Raw genomic sequence first — 5859 nt, 5'->3', positions numbered from 1 at the left:
ACTGGTATCGGAAAGTCCCTTATCAAATGGTAAAATCAAAAGCTCAGACATATAAAACGAATGGATAACAATTGTCATATTCCGAACTTGGTACAGGCATTTTCTTAAGCAGAAAATTGGGGATTAAACCTGGTTGTATAGCTTTTTAAATCTCTCAATTGTATGACAGTGGTAAACAAAATTTTAATTATATTGACAACAACGTGTGAACAAACCAAACAGACATAATAGTTAAATTATAGTTAAATAGGGTTCATAAACACAGGTAACATAGATATTCATGAATATTTTATGTGAAAAAATTTGAATGAATTTAAAACAAATTAGATAATAGAGAGAATAAGTAATACATGAAAATAATTAACAAATGTAATCAAATAAATGAAAAGAAGATAAAAGATATATCTGAGAAAGAAAGAATGAATGAAAAAAAATAATACTTTAATGTACATGTATTAGCAAACTAAATACAAATAATAAGTTTCTCAGAAAAGGTTCTCGAGATGGATCTCCAGGATATGTTATAAGATAGAACTGTTAAACATGTACTAGGTTAAAACTGCCCAATAACACAAACGGTACCGATTCTTCTGCACCAGATGCAAAGTTTGACAACCAATCAGAATCTTTTTAGTCATGCTCCAGGCCAAACTATTTGAAAATCCAAAGCTTATTTAAACGTTGAAGAACTATGACCAAAACCGGCCAAGGAAACAGAGCTTTGCATGAGGAGGATACATTCCTTAATCTAAAATATTTTGATACAATTTTGTAACAGCAAATTTTAATAGCACAATATCCGTATTTTAATGCTTATGGCTACTGGGCTGGTGACTATAAGTCCATTGACAGAGGCATCGACGCAGTGGTAGTAATAGCATTAACGGTAACAAATTCTCTGCACCAGATGTCATTTCAACACTCAATGTCTCTTCAGTGATGATCGAGAACAAAATGTTTGAAAATCTCAAGCTGTATAGGGAAAAGAAAATCCAAAGAGGTTAATGATCGAACTTCAGAATTTGTTATTAAAGTGACAGGATAACTATTACTTCAACAGTTTTGGAACAGTTGTGCTGACAGTTCCTGGCAGTTTTTCCTGGCAATTCCTGACAGATGTTAAGATTGCCTGAAAATAGTTCCAACTGAAACTCATTACATATACAATATTGGTTCTAACATGATATGATAATAATAGTAGTATTTGTAATAGTAGTATTTGTAGTAGTAGTAATAGTTGTAGTAGTTGTAGTAGTAGTAATAGTTGTAGTAGTTGTAGTAGTTGTAGCTGTAGTTGAAGTTGTAGTAGTAGTAGTAATAGTAGTAGTAGTAGTACGTAGTAGTACGTAGTAGTAGTAGTAGTAGTAGTAGTAGTAGTAGTAGTAGTAGTAGTAGTAGTAGTAGTAGTAGTAGTAGTAGTAGTAGTAGTAGTAGTTGTTGTAGTTGAGGTAGTAGTAGTAGTAGTAGTAGTAGTAGTAGTAGTCTTAGTAGTAGTAGTAGTTGTAGCTGTAGTTGAAGAAGTAGTAGTAGTAGTAGGAGGAGGAGCAGAAGTAGTAGTAGTAGAATTTTTAAGTAACTTTCTATAACTACTTCAATATTGGTACTACTAATTATACTTCTTCTAGTACCTGTAATTTTTTACTTCTACCACATCTATTCTACTGTTAAATCTACTACATCTGCTCACAGTTGATTTATTGTCCTACTTTTTCTACAACTGATACTAATGTTTTACAACTGCTACCAATTTTTCTACTACAGCTACTACTTTTATTATTTCAAGTAACTACTACTACTTCTGCTACAACTCCTACTGTTTCTACTTCTTCTACTTCTTCTTCTACTTCTGCTAATACTTCATATACTTCTTCTACTTCTTTTTCTACTACAGTAACTGCTATTTTTTTTCTGACAATGGGACTATGTCTTCTACAAAAACTGCAAACAAAAAAAATGTATGTCCCATTCCTGGTTTTTCTACTAGTACTACTGATAATAATTCTGCTACAACTGTTTTAACTGTTCCTTGTAGAATTATTATTACTTATACAACAACTTCAACTTCGTATTATACTTCGTCTACTTACTGTTATTACTACATTTACTACTTCTACTACAGCTGCTTCCATATTTTCTTCTTCTATTACTACTGCTACTGCTTTTATTACTAGTTCTTTAAATACTATTTCAATTATTTGTTCTTAATACTGCAGCAACTTATTAAGGAACTTTTACGACCAAAACTACATCTACTACTTTTGCGATTCATATTACTTGAGGAATAACTGTACTGTAGTTGAAGAGTTGCCACCGTCAATTGTAGATTTGACGGTCACAAATGCAGTTTTACTGGCAACTCTTCAACTACAGTACTGTTATTCCGATTCTAATGCATTACAAAAAGAAATAATACGATCAAACTTGATAAAATGTCTAAATTTGACAAATAATAAAAAAACGCGAAACATTACATATGATTTTGGCGCAAAGACGTCATGGACAAACGTGACGTCATACAAATGAAAACTTACAAACTGGAGGATATTACGTTACCTGTACGATTCAAATTCGAATAAAATTACATTAAAACGTCGAATTCGAGGTAGGTGTTGTTATAATTTCTATTATATAGCAGTATTCGAACATTTGTTGATTCAATCAATTCAAAATGGCGGGTCCCTCCTTAGTTACGTCTGGTCAACTGTGGATATGACGGCAACTTTTAGCCAATGAAAAAAAATGGTTACATAAACATTGAATTAGAATACTACTTCTTCTATTTCTGTTACTACTTTTAGTATTGCTACTAATTTTTAGAAATGGAAATAGTAGAAACAGAAGTAAAAGTAATAGTAGCAGTAATATAATTCGAAGCAATAGTTATTCAATAAGTTATAGCAGTAGTAATACAAATAATAGAAATAGTATTAGAAGTACTAGTAATAGTTATAAGAGTAGTTGTAATGTGTGCAACATTTCCTGAGACGGTCAACATGGTCAATATATTTACCTTCATAAAAAACACTCAGAGCTAATTTTTTGAAACCCAAGGATGTATAAGAACAAAAACAGTTGAAGAGCGGTAAACAAAATTGAACAACAAAGATCATGAATATATCTTGCTCATTTTATAAGATAATATTAACGATTACATAAAAAAAAACAAAAACCTTTTCAAGTTTAATACTTTACCATGCATATACTTTTTTTACGCTTACCCCCTTACACCGCGCATACGCTTTTTACGCTTATCCCCTTCCCCTGCAACTACGCTTTCCTACGCTTTTCATGCATCTTGTCTTCAAAACGTTAATGTAAAAATTTAACGTACAAATAAATGTTGTGACATTTGAAAATCAATAAAGGAGACAAGTGCCAGTGCTTATCGTAGGAAATGGGCGGTCATTATACACTTAATCGATGAATATTCATGATATTCTCACATGTACACAAATGTATTAATAACAGACGACAATAACAAATATGGCGGCCTCCGGCAGGTCGAGTGTATGGGATGTTTAGGAACAAATTGTGTCTGGACCAGCCCTTCAAAATATATCAGACGACGAAAGTATTGAAGGTGAGGATAACGGGAATGTATCTGATATAGATGAACCGTTGGTTGGCGAGGAGGAAGATGATATTGATGATGAAATCGTGTAGGATCAGGAGGATGGAAATGATGATACTGACATGCTGACATGAATCAGATAATATGGAGCGAGGCTAATCAAGATATAAATGTTCGACAGTTTAACGAACGTACCGGACCTAAAGTATTATTGAATGCTGATGTTAGTGAACTGGCACAAACATGATTAGTAAACATGCCCAAGAGACCAACCTAAATGCAACACGCAAACAGCAGCTAGCCGGACGAAATGACACAAACTGGACGGAGACAGATTTTGCTGAAATGTCTGCATATTTAGGTAAGTGAAAACAATATCTGTACAAACTAACAATGGTTATACGTGTACGATTTATTGTAAGCTTGGTTGATAGTAAGAAAATTAAATTGAAATGCATAGTAAATTCCCTTTATTAAACTGATAAACATTTGTATATACATGTACATGTGATGTATGCATTTTTGCACTGTTTATGTACAGGCCTGTTATTCAGTGGTTGACGTTTGTTGATGCGGTTCATAGGTGTTTCTCCTTTCTCATGTTGTAGATAAGACTTTTGTTTTTTACATTTTTGGTTCCTTTAAATAGCTTGCTGTTTTGTGTACAAAATGTAAGCCTTGGCTCTATGTTGAAGGCTGTATGTTGACCTATAATTGTTTATTTTTTTATTCATTGTGACTTGGATTGAGAGTTGTTTCATTGGCAATCAAACCACATGCTTTTATTTTAAATATTTATTGGTTTGTACATGCCTTTATACATGTCTGATATTTTAAAATTGTGTTTGCTTGTTACATGTATTTTTATAATTCTCAAAAGTAGAAGTAGGTTTAACACAGAAATTCTACATGTCAAGATATGTATGTACAGCCTATATCCACATGTACATGATGTATATTTAAAAGTGATATTAAAAGTAACATTTTTATGACAAAAAGTAAAAAGTGTATATTTTATCTTTTCTAGGAATCCTAATTCTAATAGGGATTATACAAGTTCCGGACTACAAGTTGTTATGGTCGACAAATACATTCCTTGCAAATGGAGGTGTAAAAGAGGTCATGCCTGTAAAAAGATATGAAAAGCTGACACAGTATTTACATGTGAATGAGCCGGAGGCGGATTCTACTGACAAACTTGCCAGAATTAGGCCTCTATTAGACTCTGTTCTTGAAAGATGTCGAGTAGCTAAAAAAACGTTTACTCTTCCTTATAATCCATGTCATGATGATGTATTCGTGACTGGACATTAAGCAGCAAACAATCAATCAATTATGTTTTAATACAATTATTTTAGTTTAAATTAAAAATGTGTTATCCTTGCAATTGATCCTTTATAAATCAAAACATTTACTTAATATATACAGAATATATGTATAAATGAGATACTTTTAGCACATAAAACATATGTACTCACAGAATATATTACTTGTTGTATACCAATTATTTTAGAGTGATATTACTGAAAGGAGGCAGAAAGATGGTACTGTTAAACAAATCACAAGACCACGGATCATTTAATGAATGGCTGTTATTTATTTTGAATTTATTGAACCATAAAATTAATTTTTGACTCTTCACATTGAATAATCCGCGAAGCGGATTATATTAAATGTGAAGAGTCAAAAATTGGTTTTATGGTTCCATAAATTTAAAATAAATTATTGCCATTCATTATAAATAAATTTCTATCAAAAATAAGGCTCAAAGATATATATAAATACGAATAACAACGTACACAGATGTTTGCGTATGAATACACAACGTTAGAGTGGGCGTGTCGCCATTACAATTGATTATTTTAACCAATCAGAAGACAGTAAATTCACCAAATTTATTTATTACTAATTACCAGGCAAACTTTCATGGTGTTGATATTAATATTTGTGACCAACTTCGGTCAAAATATCCTGTTGGAAGAAGCTAAAAAAAGTGGTGGAAATTTCTTTTCTTCCTTTTCACTAATTTGTGTGTAATAAATGGCTTTGTATTGTATGACCATTTCAACCAAGTAAAAAAAAAAGAAAAAAAAGATACACCCAACTTGATTTCAGGATTAATTTGGTGGCACATTTAATCAATGGCTACTCTTTCACTAAAAGGAGAGCCCCTCCCCCTATACCTCTAGCTAACGTAGAAAAGTAAACGCATAACAATACGCACATTAAAATTCAGTTCAAGAGAAGTCCGAGTCTGATGTCAGAAGATGTAACCAAAGAAAATAAAC

General features: G+C 32.0%; 1 long non-coding RNA gene across 1 annotated transcript; it reads left to right on the top strand.

The window, feature by feature from the left end:
* Positions 1-3321: 3321 nt before the first annotated feature.
* Positions 3322-5050, top strand: LOC143048931 (uncharacterized). Its single transcript, XR_012969942.1, has 2 exons — positions 3322-3932; positions 4599-5050. It is a non-coding gene; the product is annotated as an uncharacterized LOC143048931 (long non-coding RNA).
* Positions 5051-5859: the final 809 nt, after the last annotated feature.

The sequence above is a fragment of the Mytilus galloprovincialis genome, chromosome 10, assembly GCF_965363235.1.
Source record: "Mytilus galloprovincialis chromosome 10, xbMytGall1.hap1.1, whole genome shotgun sequence".
Lineage (NCBI taxonomy): Eukaryota > Metazoa > Mollusca > Bivalvia > Mytilida > Mytilidae > Mytilus > Mytilus galloprovincialis.
This window is presented reverse-complemented; position numbering and strand designations above follow the sequence as displayed.